Source organism: Bubalus kerabau, chromosome 14 (assembly GCF_029407905.1).
Source record: "Bubalus kerabau isolate K-KA32 ecotype Philippines breed swamp buffalo chromosome 14, PCC_UOA_SB_1v2, whole genome shotgun sequence".
Classification (NCBI taxonomy): domain Eukaryota; kingdom Metazoa; phylum Chordata; class Mammalia; order Artiodactyla; family Bovidae; genus Bubalus; species Bubalus kerabau.
In genome coordinates, this window is record NC_073637.1 from 71232083 (window position 1) to 71246285 (window position 14203).

The 14203-nt window shown below is 42.1% G+C and overlaps 1 long non-coding RNA gene across 1 annotated transcript; it reads left to right on the forward strand.

Moving 5' to 3' along the window:
- The first annotated feature begins 1446 nt into the window (after positions 1-1446).
- On the forward strand, positions 1447-2269 carry LOC129626446 (uncharacterized). The gene is made up of 3 exons (XR_008701967.1): positions 1447-1524; positions 1711-1835; positions 1910-2269. It is a non-coding gene; the product is annotated as an uncharacterized LOC129626446 (long non-coding RNA).
- The last annotated feature ends 11934 nt before the right edge of the window (positions 2270-14203 follow it).

Sequence of the window (14203 nt, forward strand, 5' to 3'; positions counted from 1 at the left end):
GACTAGGTCTCAGTCTGAAAGGGCCACTTAACCTCCAAGACTGAGTAAAAGCAGTTAAGGGATGATTGGCCTGCTGTGGAAACTGCCTGGTAGCTACACCTGCCACGTGCTGGCCTCACCTTCCTCCTTCATCCAATCACTCAGTCAGTAGTTACCGAGACTCCCCACTCTACGCCGATCACTGTGCTGGAGGCTGGGTTCATACCGTGATGAAGGAGACACAATGTCTGTCCCCAAAGGAATGCTGTCTAGTGGGAGAGCTGAACAAGTCAATAAGAAGTTATGCTGTGTGTGACAAAGCTATAAGGGGCAAGCAGAGAATGCCAAGAGTGTTCCTCCCCCTGCTAACACATCATTCTACTCAAATCCAGTGCTACCCGACTAATCATGGTTCTCTCACTTTGCCTGCTATGGATGCCATTTCTTCCCATAATGCTTTATTCACACCCTTAACAGGTGTGTGGTGTTTCCTCCTCCTCCCCCATCATCTCACTGAGTCATTCTCACCTTGCACAATCCTCCAATCCACAAGTCCTGCCTTCTCCTTTGCTCTGCCATGGTGCATATGGCAACCCCCTACCAGAATGCTTAACACACTCTAAGGCAGTTCTTAACTCATGGATCTTTCTTCTCTACTAGACATGAGAAAAGAACCCATCCATGCATCCAATTTGTGCTGTTTCCCGATTTATTCATTCAGCACAGTACTGAAGGTTTCCAAGTGAAAGAATGAATACATGAATGAAATGGGATGATCAAAAAATGCAACTTCTGGGAACCAAAACAAAGAATAGATATATGTATATATATGACTTATACACTTTGTTGTACAGCAAGAAACTAACACAACATTGTAAAACAACTATATTCCAATTTAAAAAAATAAAAAGTAACTTTAAAAAAAGGACTGAGGCATGGGGTTGATAATTTTGAACAAACATAGGCAAAGATGACTGTGTCCTTTGGCAGGATTTTTTCTCTACAGTTTTCTCCTTTACTCCAGTTTTTTTAAGCAAAGAATTGCGGTGTACAATTTGATGAGTTTGGACATACACAAACAGCCATGATACCATCACCACAGGTAATAGGTATACCCAACAATTTCCAGAGAGAAAGCTGACCAAACTGGGCCACTCAACCCCAGAGTTTTTCTTTCGAGCCACTCAGACATTCAAAGCCAGTCATACTATATTAATCAGTGATATTTACAGTCCTCAGGTGCATTCCACCTGCTCAAAAATAGGAATACCTTTTTGCATGCATAGGTACACATGACCTGCTATTTAGCCTTTTAGTCAAAAAGAAAAAAAAAATACATTTGTTCACTCAGAACCACAGCAAATAAGACCCTGAAGCTCTCTGTAGTTTAACATCTGGAACTCATCACCATATGCTATTCAAAGAGCCTGCATCGGGGAGATAGGATGAGCCTTAAAACTTTCACGAACACTGAAGTGGGCTGAGGCAGGGTAGATTACACACCCACCTTCAACTTAATTTTGCTCCTGGACAACTAGTTTGCAGGTCGAGTGGCATTTACTAACAGAACTAAGCTTGACAGCATTAAAAACACATTGAGTTAGAAGCAAAAGGCTGGGGAAAACTGAAAATCTTTGAGAAAACTCCAGGTGCTTCTCAATATATGGGGCTTATTTTAGAACTTAAATGTTTGGTTTGTTTTTTTAAATGGTTTCTCATTATCTACAACAGGAATCTTGGCCACACTTTACCCGGGAGGAACGAGGTTGGTGTTCTTAGGACAATCCAGCTCCTTGCCCTGTGCCATGTGAACTGCGTTCCCTGTCCCTCAGGAGTTCTACGATCTCAGTGAGCCTGTAAGTTGTGGGTCCTTCACCAGGCAGACTGCCCTGGTCTGAGCACCGTTCTTAGTGAGGAATCTGTGCCCCAGGTGAGAACTTAGGTCGCCTTGACAGCCACCCTGGAAAGGAAGTCTTCCTACCATGGAAGAGCCAGCTGGGGACCAAGAGGGTGGAGGAAGCCTGCAAAAGAGTCAAGAGTCATGAAAGGGAATCCGCAGGTCAGAGAATGAGAACCAAGAAGAGTGGACTCTGCAGTCAGAGCTGAGACTTGATCCTAGCCCTGTTTTTTCTTTGTTCGTTTGGTTGGTTTTTTGTTTGTTTTGAGCTGGGTTGCTCTATCTATCTGAGCCTTAGTCTCCTCACTTTTAAAATGGTAAGAGTAGTAGTATCTATCTAATTAAATTGTTGGGGATATAAGTATTCAGTTATGTAAAATGTCTAGAATGGAGCCAGACTATCCATAAACCTCAATAAATGAGTGTTATTATGCATTCAATAGTGTCCAAATTCCTACCGGTCGTGAGTCTTCAGTTACAGTCTCTTGAGGACTGGGAACATAGGCATTTATGATCCGGCCTGTATACAGCCCCCTAGATTTGAAGGTTTTGAATACTGATCACAGATACCAAAAATGTCAGAACTAGAAAAAACTTGATAAATTGTCTAGGCTGAGTGCTTTCCAAAATTTTCTTTTAGACCCATAACTTGTCCTTCAAACAAAACGTTTCTGCAGAAATTCAATACAAAACAGAGCAAAGTGAATTTGATTGGGGTGGGAGTGACAGCGTACAGCAGCAACCACTTACCTGACCCTCACAGACATCCCTGCAGTGATCCCCAGAAGCATATCCACCAAGACCCCCAAGTCCCCAGATAACACAGTGAGAAGACTAATGGTCTGTACACCATCCTATTTTATAAGTAGGAAAGCTTATGAAACTTCTGGAAAACTGAAGCCCAGAAAGGTTAAGTCACTGCCCCAGAGGTACTCACAGTTGAGTATAAAGCCAGGTCCAAATAAGACGCTTTGCTACCTGATAGTCAGTCCATCATTATCAAGAGAAGAACTGATAAATTTGTCATTGGTGCTGTCTGACCTTCCTAGATCATACTCTCTTTCCCCCATCATCTCCCAGTCACCCAGTGCCTTCATTCAAATCTTTGCCAACATGACATTGTAAGTCGACTGGACTTCACTTAAAAATAATAAGTAAAAAAAAAAAAAATGACCCTCCATCACTAACACAGCCCGCCACTCCAGTATGCCCTCCCCAAAGTATCCCATCCTTCACAACCTTTCAGTCTCTTCTTCATTCTCAAAACTTATCTGCTTTCAGTCCTGTTCCCTCAAGCTCCTGTTCATTTACTGATCTACATGATGACAAATCAATCAGTAAAGAGATAGCTTTGAATGCTTGTTCATTACCCAAGTAATTTCTATAAGTGTATTTTAACAAGAACTTTCTAGCAACCCTGTAAAGACAAAAAATTTTAAGAAGAGACTCATATTGACCACTGGGAGGTTTTAGACATATGCTCCTTCAGATCTGGAGAAGGCAATGGCACCCCACTCCAGTACTCTTGCCTGGAAAATCCCATGGACGGAGGAGCCTGGTAGGCTGCAGTCCATAGGGACACGAAGAGTCGGACAGGACTGAGCAACTTCACTTTCACTTTCCACTTTCACGCATTGGAGAAGGAAATGGCAACCCACTCCAGTGTTCTTGCTTGGAGAATCCCAGGGATGGGGGAGCCTGGTGGGCCGCTGTCTATGGGGTCGCACAGAGTTGGACGTGACTGAAACGTCTTAGCAGCAGCAGCAGCAGCCTTCAGATCACATCAAGCCTCATCTTACAACACTAGGACTCCTCTCCCATGGGCACCAGTCACTTTGGTTACATCTATGACCCATACGGGGCTTCCCTTGTGGCTTAGATGGTAAAGCGTCTGCCTACAATGTGGGAGACCAGGGTTCGATCCCTGGGTTGGGAAGATCATCTGGAGAAGGAAATGGCAACCCACTCCAGCACTCTTGCCTGGAAAATCCCATGGAAGGAGGTGCCCAGTAGGCTACAGTCCACAGGGTCACAAAGAATCGGACACGACTGAGCGAATTCACTTCACTTCACTTCACTTTATGACTCACATCATGGTCCCATTTCTCACTCACCTCCAAATTCAGTCAATTTACACTATTGTTGGTTAACATAAGGAGAGGGGACTTCTGTTAAGTCAGAAGTGAAAGACTAAAAGGGGAACATGAAAACTGAATTAAATATACCTAAAGGAAGCGTGACACAACAACCCCAACTGAACTTGCCACAAAAAGCTCCCCATCCACCGTTCTCAAGGATCTGATGTATAACTGTACCTGAGCAGCAATGAAATCACAAGCATTTTGGTTGTACACAGGGCTGCACAAGTGACTGGCAGTCAGAAGACCTGGGGCCTAGTCCCAGCTCGGCCATTAACTAGCTGTGTGGACTTGGAAAACTCTCATTCCCTCTTTAAGTCCATGTATCCTCAATTGTAAAGTGGAGAGTGGGGTTATCATGGCTCTAAAGTCCTTCAGTATATACTTTTGTATGGTTCCGTCATTCTTCAAGCTTTTCACCTTATGGAACAATGGTAGAGATAACTGGCCTCCAAAAAACATGTGCTCCCCTTCCTATAGCTTCCCCTTCTCCCCACTGAGAAGCAGAAACCTGCCAGGGACATCTCCGTCTCCCTGACCCCCATAGGTAAGACCACGTGACTAGATCTTCTCAATAGAATATGAGCGAAAGTGATGCATGTCACTTCCAGGCAAGGTGATTAAGACACAGCTGTTCCCCCTCCCACACTCTCTTTCTCTGTCTCTGGCCAGACGCAGAAAATTCTGAGGGCTTAGGGGAGGCAGAGCCGCAAGACAAAAGGAGCCTGGGTCCTTCAGTCACCACTTGGAAGAAGCTGCGCTAAGCAGGCATACTCATGCTGGACTATTTCATGAATGAGAATTAAACTTTTCTTGTGTAAAGCCACTTCAATTTGGTGGTTTATTTGTTATGAGCAGCTAGCATTTTCCTAACTACCACGAAAAACACAAAGTTCTGTTTGACCTTTAATTTAGACTTTTGATACAATTTGAAAAATATTTATGAAAAGTGCTAAGAGCTGGGAAGATTGAACAGTGAGAAAAAGAGTCCCTTCCCAGGCTCAGACCCAGTAGAGCATAGAGACACATGTTCCTAGTAGAATATATTACTATATGTTGCAAAATGAGATAAATTCCATAAGAACAGCAAAGATCTACAGAGAAGGGAGGAAGGGAGAATGAATAAAGCCCACCCAACCCACTTCACCAAGGACTGTCCTGCAAAACATCCAAGTGAACCATAATTAGTTCCCAGATTGAGTTGAAATTATGTTTCAGCTCAGTCCTGTCTCCTGACATATGGGGTGACCCATGCTGTGATTAACACACATGGTTTGGGGGTGATTGCTGCTCCCCTTGACACACCAAGGGTCCCAGCACGCCCCATGCTCAGCCCAGGCACAAAGGACGTGATTTGCCTGGGGTTGTAGTTCATCCTTTCCTAACTCTTTAATTCTCACAGATGAAGGAACAAGATATGACAGACACACCGACCACCCAGAAGGACTGAGGGGAAATACAATTACCATCATGAGAAAGCGGTCTAAAAGGGCTGATCCTGAGGTATTTCAAATTTGCTAACACCTCTGAAAGGAGAACAGTTGGATAACAGGTGGTCACTGGCCACTGAAAGTTACTCTAACCTACTCAAGGGTTGAGAATATTGCAATTTATTACTTGGGGACTTGTCAAAATATTACTTTCATTACACTAATAAATACTGTAAATGTCAAAATAAAAAATACTCTAAGTTCTGGAACTTGTCTTATCTAAATCTATATGATCTGGAAATACTTAGCAAGGGAGCCCTGTAATACAAAACAGATACACAAAGGGTCCCAAGGAAAGCCCTTGGGAAATGCCAAACTATTAATTACATATTAAACTGAAACTCTCTTTAACAGCAATTGCCTCAGCTGCAAAGAACAAAGCCGAATACATTCCAGGGAAGGAGGAAAGGAACCAAGTTCTTTGGCTCCTTCCAGTAAAGGCCCTTTAAAGGTGAAACCAATTGTGATGGGTATTTGAATTTTGTTTAGATTACAGGGAGAGGAAAGGAGAATCTTGTGTATTTTCTATGTTTCAAATTTTTTTTAATATGATTTTTTTTATTGTAATCATGAACCTAAACAAAAAAGGAAAATTTTCCAGGGAGACTCTCATTGCCTAGAAGCCCTCTTCTCACATGGAATCCATGTCATTTTTCAAAAATAAAAAATATATTTTTTAATTTTAAATCTGAAAAAGTTGGAAAAATAACAATGTGCACTCAAAGGTGAATTTCACATACACACACATTGAAAGTGAATCACACTTTTTGAGGATATCTACTGTGACATAGAGTTTAACTATGCAATATATGTTCTCTGAATTTTTTCACAAAAGAACATAGAATTATATAATCATTAAGCAGCTGATGCAGACTGATTTGGTCAAATTCAGAATGCATGCGGATGTGACTAGCATACAGTGGAGACAGTCTGACAAAGGAATCGTCAAAAGAGCTCAACCTCCACATAAGAGTCCAGTAACTTACCTCCACCACCCCAGCTAAGCCCAGCCTAGCTCTGCACTCTTCCAAGAGCCATAATCACCCACAATGACGCATCCTTGGGCATCAACAGCAGCCCCATAATAGCTAACATGCTACTCCAGGCCTATAAAGCCTGTTTTTAAGTTTGTTTATCTTCATTTACATGCCGAATTCCCCCACAGCCTCCTTGATGAAGCCATTAAGTGCTGGGTTCGAAGATGGTGCAATCCTTGTTTTTCCTTTGACTTTTGCCATTCAAATCTGCATCTCCACCCATGAGCGCCTGGTTGCCAGCTGGCTCTTGGGTACCTGCTTGGCAGACACCACTTACTCTTTTATTCCAGGCTACCTGGCTTCTTCCTGCCACAAGGAGGTTTTCCCAAAGCGGATGGAAGGCATTTCACACAGGATGAGCAATTATTTATGTTGTGTTTTGCCACCAAGTCTCTTTATTGCTCTCCTGGGCAGATCTGATAGAGTTCCTCTGAACAGCTGGAAAGGATGTGAACCTGGGGAGTTTCTAGTCAGTTACTTCATTGGCTGTGATCATGGCATTGATAAACTTTATTCTGTGGTTCATTTTTTTTAATCTACTCATTTTTCCAAAAGTTGTTTCTGCCAGTTATACATTTTTTTTAACCTGCAATAAAATATTAGCAATAAAACAAGAATTCTTAATGTGTAAGATATTGTTGAAAATACTTTTCAGACCCATCCAACCTGTTACATGTAGCTATAAACCTAGTCTTACCTTGAGCCATATTTAAAATCACAGTAGTAGGTTCATAGTAGCAGGAGTATAAAGTTTAGTCAGGTGGTGTTGAACTAGAGGAGCTATTCCTCCAACTAAAACACACACACACAAAATTTAGGTGAGAAAATGACAGGTTCACGAAAGACTGATTCATATCATGTATTCCAGAAAACTGGACATGGAGAAACTTCCCATTCAGCATTTGGCTCTATTGACAAAGCCTCAGTCTATTAGAGTCACCTCCCTGGCAAGCAGGAAGTGAATGCTCTTAGGGTTTCTCCAGCCCCTACAAAGACCAAGGACTAAGTGTTGAGTTCTCAGTTGAATGGTCAGTCACTTTGCTCATTTCAACTTTTCTAGCACTAAATCAGTTAATCTGTATTTCCAAGGGGAAATAAACAGGTTGATACCAAAAGGATGATGAAGTATCTATAGACACAATGTACACAGAGTAAAAATGAACTCTAATATAACTACTAATCCAGATTCTATAACATATAAGTACATAAATACAAGTAAAATAGTAAGTAAAAAGTGAATAAAGAGTATATAAGTCAAATATTTAGAGCTTAAAATTATATAAGTACATATACTTATCATAAGTAAAAAAGCATACATTAAACAGAGTATACAAGCAAAGCATATAAGCCTAAAAATATAAGTATATAAAAGTACACAAATGCTAATTCAGGCTATCAAAACAATGAGTTCATTAATATTTAGATACTTTGTGATAACTACTTCAACTCTTTGAGGAGGGGAAGTAAGTCTGTTACAGACATCTACAAATGAACCAATCACCTGTCCACTTTACCTGTACAGACATGGCCACTAAAGACAAAATAATTAGAAAATCAGGCCACAGTTTTTCTTGTAAATGGTTATTTTTGTTTGCACAAAATTTGCTTTTTTGTTTGATAATAATTGTAATGCTACCTAAGAAACTTGATATGAAATGAAATCTCTGCTTATGATGTGATTTTATACTTCACCCAATTTTTATGCAGGAAAAAAGTATTGATAAATGTGTCAAAAGCAAGTGATGTGAAAAAGGAAAAAAAAAGCTATACCATTTCTAATTTGTATGCTACCTTGCAGGATATTCACTAACTTTAGGAAAATAGATAGTGTTCTGCTGAAATTCTCAGCTGTCTCTCTGTGAATTTCTAAGGATAAAACAGGAGAAATCCATTTTGCCTCAGAGTATTCCTGGTGTTCATGACTCCTGAGTTTCAAATCAAACTTGAATCTTTTGGGGTTCAAGCTTGTTTTCTCTCAGTGATACATGGTTTCCTGTTTATAAGAAAAAAGAAAAGTCCTTATTAAAAAAAAAAAAAAAACTCAAAAGGCATCCTGGACCTTGACTCCCTCTTACAAAACAACGTTTTGATGAGTTAAGTGTAAATAAATCTGAAACATATGATTAATTTTCCATTAAGATGCACACAAGTTTAAAAATTATGAGGAAAAAATTCTGGGCAAAACAGGCTTTGTGCTTTTGCTAACCCCATAGCACTTGAAAAGTGGCTGGGTGTGTCCAATTATTGCTGAATTTGCCATCAGTAAGTGAATACACCTTTCCAAGTCTCTAATGTAATGTTCATCGGTTTAGTGCACCATTCATCACCCCAGAGCTTTGCCACAGGAACAAGTGCCAACATGACTTTATCCGGCCATCTGGTATGTTACGTCCAGCTTGCACCTTGGAGTCTAGGCCCCCCAGCACCTCCTGAGGAAATGGGTCCAGGCCAGGATGTGCTAATCCCAGAGCTATCCTAGGAGATACGGACTATTCCCAACAGCTCAGAAAATGGAGCAAAAAGGGTGGGCAGAGAGACAGGGCCCTTAGCCCTCCACAGCTGAGGAGATCTCCTGGAAGACCCCTCTCCACCATGAAGAAAAGATTGGGTTCTCAGTGCACTAATTGAAGTGAAAGGACTATTTTTGCCATCTGTCCCTCTCTACTGGTACACTACCCTAAACTCTCCCTTTGGTTTGCTTCAGCAAATATTGGCAGTGAATCAAAGAAGTACTGTAAGACCATGGATCTCACTTTCAAACTAAACATGGAAAGTAAGCAAAAAGAAGCTGGGGTAAGGCTCTGAAGCATGATAGCTGTGCTCATTTTCCTCAGGCACATGTTCCTTACGGCACTCCACACTGCCTACCTCATGGAAAGAACCCTCAAAGGAGTCTCCAAACGTCAATGTCAGTATCTCCAGGTGCTCTGCAAAATCTGAGAATTGTAAAGCTAGGAGAGGCCTTACAGGACTGTCATCTCTAATCCACCCTCACTCTATAGATGAGGAAACTGAGGCCCATTGATGCTGAAGAGACCCACAGACATCGCAGATATTATTACCACCTAATATTCTCATAAGCCTGGGCCCAGAACCATCTTCACTGCACCAGGCTGGCAGTACATCTCTAGCTCCTGATCCTTTGGTGGTTGATCTGTTTAAGAGTCACAGTGGGATATCATCTCACACCTGTTAGGATGGCTAGTATCAAAAAGATAAGAGACAAATGTTAGCAAGGATGTGGAGAAAAGGGGATCCTGTATACTGCTGGTGGGAATGTAAAGCAGTACAACCACTGTGGTAGTCCCTCAAGAAATCAGAAGTCTCTCTGGAGAGAGAGCTAAATCAGCATCATAACACTGCTGGATTCTAAATCAGTTCAAATTCAAGAAAGAGTTCCGGTTAAACATGGAGTATTGACAACATGAGTTTATCACCTCTTCGTACTTAAATCCATATAAAATACAGCAAGGGTATTTTTTCAATAGCTTAACCCATAAAGACAATGGGGAGATTTCAGCACGCAATGCATTTACATTAATTTTGAAAAGACAGAGTTGAAGGAATGATGTGAGACTTAGTGAAGCAAGAGAAATTATAAAATTTGCAACCTGAGAGTCTACAGAAGTCACAGTACCCAGGAGAGTTATGCCAGTTTGCTGCATAGAACCTCTGACAGGGTCACATTTGGAGGGACAGTCCCCCAGGAGGTAGCTGTGAAAGTCTGCCTCCACAGTCCCTGTCTGGGCAGACAAGGAAACACGACATCTCTCTCCAAGTAGGTCTTTTCTCCTATTCTGGCCAGACAGGGGTTGACTTAACCCTGGCTCTTGCCAGACACCACAGCCTTATTCTCTGCAGGAAGCAAGCTACAGAGGCTCCAGACTCAGGGGCACCAAGCACAAAGGAAAGCAGAGGGGTTGTACGGGGCTAAAAATAGGGGGAGAAAATTAAAAATAGAACTGTTGGGTTAGCCAAACAGTTCATTCTGGTTTTTCCATAACATCTTACAGAAAAGCCCGAGCAAAATTCTTGGCCAACCCAATACCATATAACCCAGCAACCTCACTTCTTGGTGTATGTGTAAGTCGCTCAGTTGTGTCTGACTCTTTGCGATTCCATGGACTGTAGCCCGCCAGGCTCCTCTGTCCATGGGATTCTCCAGGCAAGAATACTGGAGTGAATTGCTATTCCCTTCTCTGGGTGTATACTCAAAGGAAATGAAATCAGTCTCATATCTGTACCCCACATGTTCATTGCAGCATTATTTACAATAGCTAAAGACATGGAAACAACCTAAGTGTCCATCAATGAGTGAATGGATAAAGAAAATGTAATTGATGATAGACAGATAGAGACATACATACAATGGATTAGTATTCAGCCATTAAAAAAAAAAAGGAATCCTATCATTTTTGAAAACCAGAATGAAGCTGGGGGGCATTATGCTAAGTGAAATAAGACAGAGAGAGAAAGAAAAGTATTGAGTGGTATCGTTATATGTGGACTCTTAATAAAAAAATGTTCAATCACAGAAATAGTAGCATGGTAGTTACCAGGGGCTGGGGTGGAGGACAAATGGGAAGACATTAACTAAAGGGTACAAACTTTCACTTATAAGATGAACAAATTCTGAGGATCTAATGCACAGTACCATGATCATGCTTAATACTATATTGTATTCTTGAAGTTTTCTAAAAGAACAGATCTTCAGGATGGTGATTTTTAGACATTAGTCTGCCATTTTCTCAGTCAACTGACTTTCCAAATAAAGTCATATTCCTTGCCTCAAAAAAAAAAAAAAAATAGGTCTTCATTGTTCTCAACACACACAAAAGGTAACTTGTGAAGTGATGTCTGTGTTAACTTGATTCTGGCAATGTATATAAAATTGTTTACATGTATATCAAATATAATGTTTCACACTTAAAATATATGCAATTATATTTGTCAGCTATACCTAGATAAAGCTGAGGGGAAGAAGGAATGACAACATAGAAATTTTCAGCTAGATAGGACAGCTATCTGAGTTAAACAGTGATACAGTCAGCTTCTGACCATCTGCAGCGTTAGTCTCTCAGTCATGTCTGACTCTTCGCGACCCCATGAATGATAGCCTGCCAGGACCATCTGTCCATGGAATTCTCCAGGCAATGGAATTCTCTAGGCATGGAGTGGGTTGCCATTCCCTTCTCCAGGGGATCTTCCCAACCCATGGATCAAACCCAGGTCTCCTGCATTACAGGCAGATTCATTACTATCTGAGCCACCAGGGAAGCCACAAGGAAGGGAGCAAAAATCTGGGCAACTCATGCTGCTGCTGCTGCTGCTAAGTCACGTCAGTCGTGTCCAACTCTGTGCGACCCCATAGACGGAAGCCCACCAGGCTCCTCTGTCCCTGGGATTCTCCAGGCAAGAACACTGGAGTGGGTTGCCATTTCCTTCTCCAGTTCATGAAAGTGAAAAGTGAAAGTGAAGCCGCTCAGTCGTGTTCGACTCTTAGCAACCCCATGGACTGCAGCCTACCAGGCTCCTCCATCCATGGATTTTCCAGGCAAGAGTATTGGAGTGGGGTGCCATCGCCTCAGGTGGCAATTCAAATGGAAATGCTATTTGTTCTGGTAAGGCACAATGTGTCTTGTCAGCCATAACAGCAAATCTCTTTCAAAATGTCATGGGCAGAGATTGGTCTTCATCAGCAGATGGCGGGGGCACAGGGCTCTGAACTATGCTGGATGTTACTGAAGGATGAAATTGGCAACAGGAAAAGTACATCTAAGTTTTTAAAATAATAATAATAAAGTATGTGTGTCTCTGTGTTTTCACCCCCACAATCTCACCTGCATGTCATAGGAAGGGACAAGAGAGAAGGCAGCCCCTCTTTTCTGCTCTGAGGAAGCCTCTGCAGTGCTCTCTGGAGTCAAAAGTAGAGAATGGAACTCTAGGCACTAATGTGGCAAAGCCTACAATGGCTAAGATGCCTCTGAGGTTCACATGATTCTCTACTTGGAAGTCAGCACACTTGGTAAACTACATTTACCCTGTCATAGAATTATTTGCAAAGTTGGCTATGAGTTTAGGTAAAATGGGTCACTACCTTTTACAAAGGCTCTAGGAAACTCTACAGATCCAAAATACCTCCCTCTTTCCCCTTGGTCGAATGCCTAGAATGTCATTTGTTGTGTAGTGCATTCCCATTATCTATAGCAAACCATCCCAAATATTAGTGACTTAAACAAACTATAGCCATTTTATTGTCTCTCACAACTCTGGGCCAAGAGAGACAGATCTTCACACCCACAAGATGCTGGCAAGGCTGCAAGCTTCTGGAGCCCAGTTGGACTCAACCATCCGTGCACATGGATGGCAATTGAGGCTACCTTTTGTGGCCTCTTCATGTGGTCTGGGCTTCTTATCTCCTGGCAACTGTGCCCTGAGAGAGAACCTCACTAGAATGAACTTTCCAAGAAGGAGCACATAGGAGCTGCCAATCCTCTGAAAGGCTGGACCCAGGATGGACAATAGGTCACTTCCACTGTGTTCTAGGAATCGTGCAGCTACAGGCCCAGACCAGATTCAAAGGGGTGGAGGAACAGAACCTTCTTCAGTTGGTAAAATGATGAAGAATTTGTGGCCATCATGACTCAACCACAGAGCCTCATTCCTTTTCTCCCATGTTTTTGTCAGATCTATAAAGCAGATAGCCATGGCAGTTGCGATGTTAGCTTTGCACAAAACCATGGTTGCAGCTTACTGAAAATGTAGCTTCAATCCTTTCCTGAGAGGCTGTTCCATGGGAGGAAGGGGATAATACATCAAAAGCACAGTCCAGCTCTTCGCCCCTTTCTATATCCATACTTCTTGCCATGCAATTTGACAGTGCCCTCCACTCTGGGCTCATCCAAGTGATCTGCTGTACCAATGAGATGATAGGAATGTGATGCAAGATTTGAAAGGTGCTGCACAATTGAGCTTACCCTCCCTTTTGTGCCTCTGCTGACATCGTAAGGATGTGCCCAGATTCACCTGTTGAAGATGAGACACCTAGCAAAGCCAATTGCCCCAGCTGAGGCCATCTTAGATCAATGACATCACCCAAGATAGCTGAACAAGCTCAGCCAAGATGAGCAGAACCCTCCAGCTTACCCCCAGCTGACTCCAGACTGAACAATAAATGCTAAATATCTCACTGAGGTTGTCCACTTCTTTGTTACTCAGCATTATTGTAGCAATAGGTAGCTGATGCAGAAAGAATGCTGGAACTAGAGATATCTGAAAGTAGTCAAGGTTATCAAGAAAGAAAAAAGGAGACAGAGATCAAACTTGACACACTTTCAATTTCTGCCCTGACTGTTGCCATGTACAATTACTAAATATCTAATAGATTGAACTATAAATATTTTGCAGAAGTGATTCATTTGCAGCAGGGAATCATTTGGCACCAAGAGAACCGGGCTTATAAACAGCTTGTGATGACAACAGGAAAGTGCTAAGAAAGAGCTCCATTTGGTTCTGCTGGAATCAGTCACATCCACGGGCACTTGGGGCCGGATGCAGCTCAGCAGAGCCCAGAGCAAAATGACAAATGAGGCCACTGGGTACGTGTACACCAGAGGGAAACCTGGCCTTTGGCTATGGTTCATTAACGAGACTGAGGTTTCT